Genomic DNA, 14,269 nt, shown 5'->3' on the forward strand with positions numbered 1-14,269 from the left:
CATACTGTTCTTAATATGTTTGCTCCCCTTAGCGCTATGTGTTTTAAACAAGGTCACCTCTCTGAGAAAGGTTGTTTCCCCAAGTAGGGATTTTTCCCTGAAGTTAGGGAGGGGATAAAACCCCTCAACTAAGTGCCAGGTGGGTAGTTAATCACTTTAACTACGAACAATCACGCTTAAATCTTTACTCCGTGGAATGGAGATAAGAAACGCCCTAACCTTTGGAATAGAGATTGATAGGATTGGAATCAACTGGTATAAATACAGATGTAACAAGACAACAGGACACAGAACCTAGAGACAGAACCTAGCAAGAGAACCTGGCTGAAGAACCTAGAGACAGAATCTGGCTACAGAACCTGGATAGAACATGGCAAGAGAACCTGACTAGAACCTGGTGACAGAACCTGGCTGGAGAACCTGGACAGAACCTGGCGACAGAACCTGGCTGGAAAACCTAGCGAGAGAACATGGCAACAGAACCTGGACAGAACCTAGCAACAGAACTTGTCAGGAGAACCTGGATAGAACCTGGTGACAGAACTTGGCTGGAGAACCTAGATACAGAACCTGGAGAACCTAGTGAGAGAACCGAACCAGAACTTGGCTAGAGATCCTAACCAGAACTTCGCTGGAGATCCTGACCAGAACTTGGCTAGAGATCCTGGCTAGGCTGCTGATCAACTGAACGCTGTCTCTGTGTCATTCCTTCTTTGCCAACTCTGTCCACACCTTTGGGGACCCCTGGACCTGCTGGGGTTGGACCCCAGCAGCCCACTTTACAAAGGAGGAAACTGAGGCACAGAGAGGTTTTGCGACCTCCCAGCTGGTAAGGGCTAAAACCAGGCCTCACACCCAGGAAGCGAGTGTGTGTGTGTGACCCCAACCACAGGACCCCTGTGAGCAGGAAGCTGGAGAGGGCGTGTCGGCACTGCAGCCAAGGCCAAGCATCAGATACTAGACCCGGGTTCTCAACACACGTCCCCAGGAAGCCCGCAGCTGCCCCGAGGGCCGCCAGCCGGCTGTGAGGAGCCGCGGACCGCGTTCGGGCGGCCTTGCTTTTCAGCGTCTGCCGTGGTTACCGAGAGAGCTCCCTGCTCCACTAAAAGCAGAATCTGGCGCAAGCTTGAAGCTAAGTGGCAACCAGAGCTCCGCGTCAGGGATGGGTGAGGAGAGGGGAGGTGGGGACTGTGGCTAAGGGAGCTCGGATCCAAGGGCATGGCTGGGCCTCGCAGGAAGGCCGGTTAGCAGATCTCAAGATGTTTCCAGAGAAGTCGGAAGTTTCCATTTCAGTATGAGATCAACTGCTTTTTATAGATGGGCCCAAGCTATTTTTACAAAACCAGGGGTCGATCAACCACGTGCAGCCCAGTCACCAGCTGCAGCCTGCACGCTGGTCCGGTCTTGCCGTCGCCCCACCCGCCCCCGCCCAGGCTGGGAATTCCAGGCTCTCCTCCCTGTCCCGCCAGCGTCAGCTCCAGACCCCCAATGTGCAAACCCAGACCCCGAGGGGTCCCAGAGGCCACGCCAGCCCCTCCCCCAGGAGAAGGCAGATGGGCCTTTTCATACTGGGGTGGCCACACAGGCTCACAGTTGGGCGTGGCATTCTTTTGAATGAACAAAGCTACTGTCTCACCGTAACCTGCGTGTTTTTCCATAAGGAACAACCTTTCCAGGCTCCCCCACCCCGCACATTTGTTAATCTGGAGTAATTCCAGACTTACAGCACAGGCCCAGCTAAGCCAGCGGCTTCCTGCCCTGTGCCTTCCCCCAGTCGCCCCTACGTTAGCGTCTCACGTGGCCCAGGTACATTCGTCACAGCCGGGAAGCCAGCCCTGGCGACCGCTGGCAACGAAACCCCAAGCTCCTGTTGTATTTTCTCCAGTCTTTCTTCTTTTTTTTTGTTAATTAAAAAAAGTACTTTTATTGACTTCAGAGAGGAAGGGAGAGGGAGAGAGAGATAGAAACATCAGTGATGAGAATCATTGATTAGCTGCCCCACACTGGGGATCGAGCCCGCAACCGGGCACCTGCCCTGAATGGGAATCGAACCGTGACCTCCTGGTTCATAGGTCGATGCTCAACCACTGAGCCACACCGGCTGGACTTGACTTTCTCTGTTAGGATTAATGTAACTGATATGGCTGTCTTCCTTAGTCCTAGGCACCATGCTAGGCAGTCACTATAGTGGGAGCACAGGGCGGGCGGGGGTGGGGGTGCTGTGGGGACCCCGAGCCCTGGTGTGAGGACCCAGGGGCAGGGAGGGACAGAACCAGCTTCACGGGGTGCAGGTCCCCAAGCTCAGAAGGGCCCGCAACTTTGCTTAATGCCGTGCAGCTGCCACCTTCAAGTTCTTCCGAATGTTTGCACGAGGCCTGCGTTTTCATTTTGCCCCGGGCCCTGCAGATGGCGTGGCTGGTCCTGGGTAGTGGTCTCAGCTGGGGGCAGGGGCCTGGGGAAGCCTGTCCCCACAGCCGTGTCTTTGGCATCTGGGGAGGGGGCTTAGAGAGTTCTAGAACCAGCACTCAGGCCCCCACTCCAGGCCCTCCCCCTGGGCCTTCCTCAGGCCATGCCCTCCCTTTCCCCTCCCCCTCCCTCTTCCCAGCTGGTCCCTGAAGCTGAATTAGTGCCTTAAGGGGCAGCAGGTGGGTTTTCCCAAACGGTGGTTGGTCGGTTGGTCGAGGCAGACTCTGACCCAGAGCGTGTGTGTTGGGAGGAGGCTATGCATCTGATTTGGGGTCACAGTCAGAGCTGACAGCCGCAGGGACAGAAGCCCAGGGCCTTGAGGTGCCGCTCCCAGCTGCAGAGCTGGGGAGGACGCTGCAGGTGGGCGCCTGGGGCCGAGCACCGCACCTGGGCGGCAGGAATGCTGGTCCCTCCGCGGCCTGTTCCCGTATCCATCGCACGGAAGCCGTGCCAGGGCTCGGACCCCACCTCCCCCGGCAAAGCCCCCAGGTCTGCTTCTCTCTCCGAGTCTGGCTGAGACCTTCCCTGCCCCCGGGAGCATCCGGAGCTAATGGGCTCGGATTCCATCCGTCCGCCTCCTCTTCACCAGGCTGCCTGGTGCGGCTGAACAGGTAGGTGGGCTGCACAGGGTGCTCAGCTGTGAGGTGGAGCCCCACCCGCACCCCTTTACACCAGGGGCAGGTGTACCCAGGGAGTACACAGGCCAGAGGGGGGCACAAGTGAGTACATGGGACCAGCTGTAAGACATTAGGGAGCGCTGGGGACTGTGGTGAAATGGAGACCTCGTTCCCCCTTTAAAGGGGCCGCCGGCTGCTCAGCTGTGCCCACTTTCACCACCAGGAAATGTGTCTACACGGGGCCTGGTTCCCCAGTTTTTCAAGGGAAGTTGGCCAACCACATGCGGAAACCTCCCGATGTTAACTGGAGGCATCTCGTTCCAACTTTCAAAAATACGAGTTGGCCAAACCAAGCAAGTCCTTGGGCCCCTGGATGGTGACCTCTGGTTTCGACCCACAATTTAGCTCCGAATCTTCCTTGCGATGATTTTTCTCGTGGGTACGAGGCGGTGGTGTGGGGGTGGGGAGGTAGAAGTCCTCATTCTCTGCCCTGAGCAGGAGGAGTGGCTGGTTTTAGGGAGAAAAACGCGCCTTTGAAAGCTTCCTGAGGCCTAGGCTGCAGTGGCTTTCAGAACATTCCCGATGTCTGAAACCACCATTGCATCTAGTTCCGGAACATTCTCATCACCCCGGAAGGAAGTCACTACCCATAACAGTCGTTCCCAGTCCTCCCCCAGCCCCGGCAACCACTTGTCTGCTTCCTGTCCCCATGGATTTGCGTGTTCCAGACATTTCATGTACGTAGAATCCTACAACGTCCTCTGTGCCTGGCTTCTTTCCCTAAGCGTCATGCTTTCAAGGTTCACTCGGATTGGAGCTGCCAGGACTTGATTCTTTAAAAAAAAACAAAAAAAAAAACCCCTCACAAAATAGTTCTTATTGATTTAGGAGAAAGGGAGAAGGAGAGGGAGAGAGAGGGAGAAACTTTGATGAGAGTGAATGGTCGGCTGCCTCCTGCATGCCCCCTCCTGGGAATGGGACCCCGAACCCAGGCGTGTGCACTGACCAGGAATCCAACCTGCGGCTTTTCTGTGTTTGGGGCGACGCTCAGCCATCTGAGCCACACTGGCCAGGGCTATTTGTTTTTGGGTTCTGTTTCTCAAACTAGGGGCCCTGCCAGGTGTCTCGGTTGGTTAGAGCATCCTCCCAATACACTGAGGTTTCGAGCTCAGCCCCCCAACAGAGCACGTGCAAGAATCCACCAATGAATTCATCAATAAGAGGGACAACAAATCCATCCATCTCTCTCTCCCTTCCTCTCTTGCTTCTTCTCTCTCTCTAAAATCAATTTTTTAAAAATTTAAAAGCACATTTATTCTCTCTTTTCGCCTGAATGCCCAGCCCGCAGAGATGAGCACTGAGATGGGCAGATGCTGCTGCTGCTGATGATTATTCTGGTAAAAAAAAACAACAACACAAAAAAAGGCATTTCAATGCCCCAAGCGCCAGTGAGCACTCAGCACTCTCTATATTAACTCTTTTAATCCTCACAAACTCGAGAGACAGCTACTACGATGAACCCTATTTTTCTAAAAGACGAGCTTGAGTAGCCGGCGAAGAGCCATACAGCTCAGTGGCAACGCTGGGACTTGAACCCCGGCAGCCCGACCCCCTGAGCCCCACACTGAGCCCTTCACCAGCGGCTCAGGCTGACCAGCAGGCTGCCGTGCGCATCCGACTCCCCACCCACATGCTTTTCCTCCTTCGTGGGTGATTTTTTCTCTCCTTTGCAATGAGTTGCTCAGGGTTCCTTGTTCCAGCCCAAGGAGTCGGGGATTGCTGAGTCACTGGGGCAGGATTGAGAAGCTGAGTCACTGAGGCAGCTGGAGAAACAGCCCCAGCCCAGCTCCCCCCCCCCCCCCCCCCCCCCGCTCCTGCTCTGAGTCACCCCAGGGCGGCCCGCGGCACCTAAGATGCCCGCATCCTTGGAGCTCCTCACCTGAGATCAGCTGTTCAGCAGCGATTACATCAAGTGCCCCTACTGAGTGCCAGGCGCTGGGCTAGGCTGCAGTCGCCACGGGAACTAGGGGGTCCGGGTCACTGATGTTCTTACGGATCATGAACCCCAAATGGTGACGACGACAGGAGAGTGACGGGGGAGAGGGGGAGTTTGAGCCCAGTGGCCTGAGGTGGTCTCCAGCCCGGGGCGGGGGGCGGGGGGTGAGGGAGAAGAATGAGCCAGACAAGGATGGTGCTTCCTCCGAAAGTGGAACTTGGAGTCACCGCAGGACCCAGCACGCCCACAGCTAGGGGCAGACCCCGAAGAATGAAAGCAGGACCACGCGGAAACCTGTACCCGATGTTCATACAACTCTGTTCACACGGCCTAAGGGTGGAACCCCCCCCAGGTGCCCCTCAACTAGTGGACACACAGACTGCGGCCGCGATGCCTGTGCTTCCCCCATAAAAGGAGAAAGCTCGGCAAGTGCTACAACCTGGGTGAACCTCGGAAACACGGCGGCCGTGAAAGACGCCGGGCACAGAAGGTTGTAGGGTTCCTTTCACGGGATGTGTTCAGACTAGCCCCCCAAGCCACCTACAGACAGACAGACAGACAGACAGACAGACAGACAGAGAGCAGCTCGGGGCTCGCACGGCGTGGGGAGGGTGCTGGGAAGGGCCTGCTCTCATGGTGCAAGGCGTTTCACCGGGGATGAGAACGTTTTGAAACTCGAGACGCCGGGTGGGTGTGTAACGTCCTTAATGCGCTAACGCCAAGGAACATGTCCGCTGGGGAGCGCCTAGCTGCATGTTGTGTGCGTTTCATCTCGTTTTTAAAAATGTTTTTATTGCTTTTTAGAGAGAGAGGAAGGGAGAGGGATAGAGAGCTAGAAACATCCATGAGAGAGAAACATCAATCAGCTGCCTCTGCACACCCCCTACTGGGAATGTGCCCGCAACCAAGGTACATGCCCTTGACAGGAATTGAACCTGGGACCCTTCAGTCCGCAGGCCAATGCTCTATCCACTGAGCCAAACCGGTTAGGGCTCATTTTTTTTAAAAATAAGGTAAGAGGTGCAGGGTGAGGGGATTGATCCAGGCAGAGGAGTGGCAAGTATGAAGACCACAACCCAGGCAGAAGGTGGACAGGGACGGATTTGCGCCTTCTAGGAAGGTGTCACTTCTTCCGTGAGGACTGGGGAGTATTGAAGGACTGTTATTGTTGTTTTAACATCTTTTTATTGATTTCAGAGAGGAAGGGAGAGGGCGAGAGAGAGAAACATCAATGATGAGAGAGAATCATTGGTTGGCTGCCTCCTGCACGCCCCCCTGGGGATTAAGCTGGCAACCCGGGCATGTGCCCTTGACCGGAATTGAACCCGGGACCCTTCAGTCTGAAGGCCGATGCTCTGTCCACTGAGCCAGACCGGCCAGGGTTCATTGGAAGGTTCTGATCCGGGTGAGACGTGACCGGTCCCCTGGCTGTGCATGGAGAACTCACTGGACTGGTCAGGGCCCAGCGAGGCAGGCACCGCACTCTGGGGGCCTGTGTGCGGGTAAGTCAGCCTGGGAGAGGGGGTGGCGTTGTTTCATCATCGGGCCTTCCGCAGCCCTTGCTCAGGACATCCGGCTGTTATTTATAGCTGAAGGGCCCTGGGAGTTGAGAAACACTTCAAGGAATTTTCTGCTCTGCATGCAGCCAAAAGCGGCCGGGCAGTCGGCGCCTTGGAGCAGCAACACAAGCCCCAGACAGATAAGCAATAGAGGCCCTTCACCTCTCCTGGCCCCGGAGCCCAAGCTGCACCTCACAGGGGCAACCAGGGACTCCAGGGCCCCAGAACTGACTCATGGCAGTTTCATAACCAAGGCCTGGTCCGCTGCCAGACGTTTCCGACCTCTGACCCTCGATTATCTAGCTTTTCTGGACATCGGCCTAATTTTTCAAATGGGAGCCTGGCTGGAAGCTAGGGTTGATAAGTGGTTAGCGTTGGTGAAGGACGGGCTTTTCCAGAACAGGAAGGTGGCTGATTTGGGGACATGGTTTGTGCCCGCCGCCTCCAGGCAGTCTCCCCTGATTTCTCACTGCCCAGCTGGTCTCTTCCATCCTCGTTTATTTCACCTATCACCGCTTCTCTGGCATGTGGCTTGCTCTTTGAACATACTAGAAGCTCCTGAAAGACAGGACCTGTGCCTTTTCACACATAGCAGGTGCTCTAACCCAAACCGCCAGAGGAATTCGCACAGCTCCCCGCCTCCCTGGAATGCCCCTTCTGGTGTCCGAAGGTCACCTCAGGCTCATGGAGGCAGAAACGCAGCCTCTAGAGATCCTCCTCCCAAACCTGTTCTTCTCGCGGCCAAGTCCCGCGCAGACCACAACCCCGTGGGCCAGCTGCTCAGGTCCGACCTTCCCTCTCCTCATCCCCTGCAAAGCCCCCCCTGGCGAGACCCTGGGGCTGTCAGCTCGACCTGCTGAGTCGGATCCTCTTTCTCCATCTCCAACGCCCCACTGAGACCGTGTCTCCCAGGCAGGCTGCGCCCATACCTCCCAGCTCCCAACTAGCCCCACCCTATAGTCCATTCCCACAGCAGCCAGCGAGAACATTCTTTTATTTTAAAAATGTATATATTAAAGCCCTAACCGGTTTGGCTCAGTGGATAGAGCATCGGCCTGCAGACTCAAGGGTCCCAGGTTTGATTCCGGTCAAGGGCATGTACCTCGGTTGCGGGCACATACCCAGTAGGGGGTGTGCAGGAGGCAGCTGATGGATGTTTCTCATCGATGTGTCTCTCTATCCCTCTCCTTTCCTCTCTGTGGAAAAATCAATAAAATATATTTTAAAATATATATATATTAAATATTTTTATTGATTTCAGAGAGAGAGAGATAGAAAGAAAATCAATGATGAGAGAGAAACATAATTGATCGGCTGCCTCCCGCACACCCCCTACGGAGGACGGAGCCCACAACCCGGGCGTGTGCCCTGACCGGGAATTGAACCCTGACCTCCTGGTTCAGAGATTCACGCTCAACCCACTGAGCCCCCCTTTTAACTGGACTTAGGACAGTTGTAGGTCTACAGAAAACCTGCGGGGTGGCACGCAGTTCCTCTACCCTGTCCCCAGTCCCCCCGTATTCACATCTTTCATTTGTATGATCCATTTGCCCCAACATCAACACATTGTTATCAACGGAAGTCCACACATTATTCAGGATTTCCAGGGGCCCCCCCATGTCTTTCTTCTGTCCCAGGAGCCCGTCTGGGACACCTCGCTACCTGTGGCCATCGTGTCCCCTCGTGGCGGCGACAGTTCTCAGACGTCCCTTGTCGTGGTGCCTTGCCCAGAGGAGGCCTGTCCTCGGTTGGAATTTGATGTTTTTCTCGTGACTGGGGCTGTGGGTCACGGGGAAGAAGGCACTGGGCAGAATGCCACTCTCACCACGTCACGGCAGAGGGGCATACTGCCAACGCGATTTGTCACTCACGCTGGGGCGTGTCTGCCAGGTGTCTGCACGGAGGTCCCTCCTGCCCCCACTTCCATACCGTCCCGCGCTGAGGGAGCGGGAACGGCCGAGCACCCAACACCGTGGACCAGCCCCTCCCGGTCAAACCCCGGACAGCTCCTCCTGCCCCTGGGAAGAAGCTGGCCCCCTGGCCCTGGCCGGTGTGGCTCAGTGGCCCCGCACCAAAGGGTCTCGGGTTCGATGCCTGGTCAAGGGCACGCACCTGGGTAGCAGGTTCGATCCTCAGCCCCACGTTCCTCCCTCCCTTCCTTCCACTCCCTCTAACAAAAACCCACGGGAAGCCTGTCACCCAGGCCAGGCCGGCGCGGCGGGTGAGAGGGCGCTGGCTGTAGCCGGAAGGGGCCCGCACAGTCACCGCAGCTGCCGGCACCTCGGTCCTGGACTTCCAGCCCCCAGGACTGTGAGAAGTAATTGTCTTGTTGTTTAAGCCAAAAAAATACATAAATTTTAAAAAGGGCAAGAATAGCCTTTGGCCAGGATTTAGGAAAAAGTTTAAAAGTCGTCATCAAGCTTGAAAATGCTTACAAGGGAGAGAGGGCCGGGAAAGCCACCCCGCGGATTGGAGAGAAGGAAGCGGCCGAGAGCTCTCCGAGGAGGTGCTGCGCCAGGTGGGAACAGCAGGAGCCAAACGGAGACCTCGAAGGCTCCAGGGGACGGTCCCTTACGCCTTTGTTTGGAATTTCAGACAGAAACTGGCCAAGAGAATGGGGCGGGGAATCGTGCGAAGAGATAGTTGCCTGGGAATGATCCAGAACTGATGAAAAGATGTCAACCTACAGGTCTGAAGAGGCCAAATATTTGCCCAGTGACTAAGTGGATGGGAGATTCCGCGATTCGTGGGCCCCGCCCCACCTCGCCCTTAGCCCTGGGCCCCCACCTGCTCTCCCGCGCTCGGCACCCCGTGGGAGCCAACCCGCGGAACTGAGGCCGGCCAGCCCCGTGCCTCCTGCGCCAGCTGTCCTTCGCCCACGGCTCAGCCCTTGTTGCCTGCCTCCTAGTTGCCGCTCGGGCTTAAAATAGACAGGAATGCAGCCCAGCTACCGTGCTGTGACCAGCCCAGCCTGCAACCCAGAACCTGCCCCTCGGGGAACAGGAGCAGGAAGGTTTTTCGTTGTCTTCCCTCTATGGTGCCTCAGGGACCCGCCCACCACCTCCCAGCTCACCTGTCAAGGAGCCATGCTTTTCTAGAAATAGAATTAATGCCTTATTTCTGCAGCAAAGGAACTGAGGCAGGAATTAGCCCCATTCTCCAGATGGGAAAACGGAGGCCCCAGAAGCAAAGCAATTTGCTTTTCTTGTCAGTTGCCAGAACCCAGGCTCTCCGGTTCCCAGATCAGCTGTTTCTTCGTCTGCCATCTCCAAGCAGATGCCTGCTGTGTCTGAGCTGGGCCACCAGACTCTGCAGGGGACAGTCGTCTGGGGTTCCCGACCCCAGGAGTGGACAGGTCACTGGCAAGGACAGGGCACGCTGGTGGGAAGGTTTCAGGCAGCTCACAAAGGAGAACGCGAAACGCACAGGTCGACGGAGAGCGAACGAAGCCCAAACTGGCTAGGGCTATTTTTTACTATTATTTTTTTGTTTAATATATTTTTATTGATTCCAGGGAGGAAGGGAGAGGGGGAGAGAGACAGAAATATCAGTGATGAGAGAGAATCATTGATTGGCTGCCTCCTGTACACCCCCTACTGGGGATCGAACCCACAACCTGGGCCTGTGCCCTGAGCGGGAATCGAACTGTGACCTCCTGGTTCATAGGTCAACGCTCAACCACCGGCCACTCCAGCTGGGTTCATCATTGATGTTTCTCCCTCTTTTTCCCCCTTCCTCTCTGAAATTAGTAAAAATATATTTTTAAAATTATGTTTAAAAATCCCCCCGAAACAATACGAAATACGCTGTATGTTTATATGTTCATGAATAAAACGGTCTGGAAGTGCACCCCAGGCCGAGGCCCTAGGCCAGCCGTGGGCAAACTACGGCCCGTTTGGAATGAATAAAACTAAAAAAAAAAAAAGACCGGACCCTTTTATGTAATGATGTTTACTTTGAATTTATATTAGTTCACACAAACGCTCCATCCATGCTTTTGTTCCGGCCTCCGGTCCAGTTTAAGAACCCATTGTGGCCCTCGAGTCAAAAAGTTTGCCCACCCCTGCCCTAGTGCCCGGTCGGCAAACCGCGGCTCGCGAGCCACAGGCGGCTCTTTGGCCCCTTGAGTGCGGCTCTTCCACAAAATACCACGTGCGGGCGCCCGCGTACAGCGCAATTGAAACTTGCCGCCTGTGGCTCGCGAGCCGCGGTTTGCCGACCACTCGGGCTGAGCGGCCCCTGAGAAAGGATGCAGAGCCGAGCAGAGCCGAGCTCTGGGGTCCAAGGAGGGCTGAGCTCGCGGTCCGTTTCTTTTTCGAGGAGGACGGTATGGCGCGCTGAGAAGCAATCCTGCGAGAACACCCGCATCCTCACCCCAGCACCTGCCCCGCTGCCTCCTGCAGCCGATGGGGCCCGGCAGGTGCCAGGCGGCCAGGACCCTGCGGCAGGCCAGCCTCCCGGTGCCCAGGCGGCAAGACCCCTTCTAAGAGGGAGGCAGGGTCGGAGGCAGGGCCGTGTGGCCGGGGGGGGGGGGGGGGGGGGGGGGGTGCGAGTGGTGCGCCCTGAACATGGGAGGGGCCACCTCCCAGCTAAGGAGAGCGGGGCCTCGAGAAGCTTCCGGAAGGCAGAAGGAGCCGGTCCTGCCAGCACCGCAGCGGAGACTCTTGGATTCCTGGCGTCCAGGCGAGAAGAGAGACAGACACTTATTCCAGCTGGTGGCGGTGAAAGCAGCCCGGGAACCGCAGACGTGGGGGTGCACATGGTACGTGTGCGGTTAAACATGACACGGATGATGAAACGAAGAGGCGAGAGTCTGGGGAGGAGGCGGCAGATTTGGGGGATCCAATAAGGCAGCCCCTCTTCAAGGGAGAGAGTGAGCCTTGGCCCGTGTGGCCCAGGGGTTAGAGCGTCTGCCTGTGGACCGAAGGGTCTCGGGCTCAATTCCCCGTCAAGGGCACGTAGCTCGGTGGCAGGTTCGATTCCCGGCCCCCAGTTCGGGGCTTGTGGGAGGCAACCAATCGATGTGCCTCTCTCCTATCAATGTCTCTCTCTCCCTCCTGCCTCCCTTCCACTCTCTCTATTAAAAAAAAAAATCAATGGAAAAAATATCCTCGGGTGAGGATTTAAAAAAAAAAAAGAAAAAGAGCGTGACCAGAAACCTGCAGCAGGAGGCTGGGTCAGGAGGTGGCGGTGACCTCAAGGCGAGATGACGTCAGACCATCAGCGCGTGCAGAGCCATCAGGACGGGAGGCGTGTGCCACATGAACCCCCATCTGTCGCGGGGGAGACGTGCAGAATGTCACAGTGATGACGGCGTTCCCGATTTAGCGCCCGAATTAACACCTGCTGCTGAGAAGAATCTTCATTTAAAAAAAAAAAAAGCTGCACAGAATTAAACACGTACGCACACACATACACGCACACGCACACACATACACGCACACACACACACGCACACGCACCTTTCAAACTATCCCTGTGCTAATGGAGGACTGCTCCCGTGGGCAGCGCCCGCCGGGTGCTGTGGGAACCGTCCCGGGCCAGTAACGTGCTGGAGGAATCGCATTCGTAAGAAGTCCATGTGTCTGATTTCACAGTGACAGGTGCTGTGCGGGTTGGACTCGCTCCCCCGTGCGCGGGTGGGTGGAGGGTGGAAACCAACGCAGGGGCTGGGACAAGCGTTGTAAAACATCCCCAGAAGGAGACACAAGCGGCTGCTAACCATGGGCTTTGTCGGACCCCTTTCTCTGCTGTTTGGATCTGACTCTATCATTTTATGCCTTTTTAAAAATATATATATTATTTTTATTGATTTCAGAGAGGCAGAGAGAGAGAGAAACATCAACGACGAGAAAGAATCATTGATCGGCCGCCTCCTGTGCGCCCCACACTGGGGATGGAGCCCACAACCCAGGCCTGTGCCCTGACCGGGAATCAAACCGTGACCTCCTGGTTCGTGGGTCGATGCTCAACCACGGAGTCTCGTTGGCCGGGCTCATTTTATAACTTTTTAAAAACTAGAAAGCACGGGGAGCATAACTCCCCACCCACTAGGTGTGGGCTGTGCCTAGGGACCTCCCACCACAGAGGGGAGTGTGGGACCTGGGGGGAGATGGCTCTGACGGGAGGTGATGAGAAGGGCACCTGGGTCCATCTGTATATTTTGTCACGAAAGACGCCAGGTTTTCCGAAAGAGAGAGAGAGAACCGTATCACCCAGTTAAGAAACGAAAGATGCAAATTATTTCTAGAACTGAAGAAAAAGAAAGAAAGAAAAACTGAAGCCCTAGAAAGGTTCTTTTTAAAATACCACCTTGGGCCCTGGCCGGTTTTGCTCAGTGGATAGAGCGTTGGCCTGCGGACTGAAGGGTCCCGGGTCCGATTCGGATCAAGGGCGCATGCCCGGTTGCAGGCTCAATCCCCCAATAGGGGGCGTGCAGAAGGCAGCCGATCAACGATTCTCTCTCATCATTGATGCTTCTCTCTCTCTCCCTCTCGCTTCCTCTCTGAAATCAATAAAAATATATTTTAAAAAATAAAATCAAATCAAATACCACCTTGAGACAGTTCCAGTTTCTCCCCGAGCGAGCAGTGCCTGGGAGCCGGGCTCTCGCTGGCCCTACGGGTGCGTCTGCTCCAGCGTCATAACCTCATAGCCGCGCTCAGATGCCAGCTGTCTCTAGTCTCGCCAGCGCCGGAGGCGAAATTCGGAGCTGAGTTGGTTTCTTGGTGCGTGAACTTAATCTTCCTGAAGTTGTCGGCATATTGCAGAACAGACCTCTCATAGCCGCAGGGTCAGGGCAACCACAGGCCCACATACCCAAGGGTCACCTTCAGAAGGCCACGCTGGTGACGAAGACACCGTTCTGGGATTTGGAAACACCTGGGTCCCCTCGAGGGACGACCTGTGCGGGTCCCCCTGGGACCACAGGGACTCAGACCTCTCTTCGCACACCAGCGTTCAGGGCAGCACCGCTCGGCATAGCCAAAAGTTGGAGACAGCCCACCTGCCCGCAGCCCGTGGGTGGATAAATGAGATGTGGTCCATACAGTGGAATATTATTCATCCTTTAAAGCAAGGAGTTGGGGGGGGGGCCTTTTTTTTTCTGCCAAGGGCCATGTGGATATTTGTAACATCATTCAAGGGCTTTACAAAATTATCAACTTAAAAATTAGCCTGCTACAAGTGGTCAAACATTTAATTAACTCACCCCTAACGGCTGGGCAGGGCCAGACCAAAGGATTTCTCGGGCCTCATACGCCCCCTGGGCCGGACGTTCCCCACCCCTGCGTGAAAGGAAGTTCTGACACATGCTACAATAAAACAACAAAAACGACTGTGGTACTGCTTCGGAGCACAACGTCCAGTAAAGCTGAAGGGTACACCTCCCCGACCTCCGCCAGTGGAAGGATTTTAAAACATGATCATATATGTATAAAACAGAAGACTTCACAGTTATGGGGGGAAAAGAATGTTTCCGACTAAGCGAATCAGCAAGGATGCATTTCAGAAAGGTAACGTTGGAACAAAAAAGCAAGTAGCAGGAAGATATCTGTACGTATCATTTTTATTACGTTTATGGATATCTATGGTAAAGTCCTTACCTAGGACAGTGGCTACCCCCTGGAGAG

The sequence above is a fragment of the Myotis myotis genome, unplaced genomic scaffold, assembly GCF_014108235.1.
Source record: "Myotis myotis isolate mMyoMyo1 unplaced genomic scaffold, mMyoMyo1.p scaffold_m19_p_20, whole genome shotgun sequence".
Taxonomy (NCBI): domain Eukaryota; kingdom Metazoa; phylum Chordata; class Mammalia; order Chiroptera; family Vespertilionidae; genus Myotis; species Myotis myotis.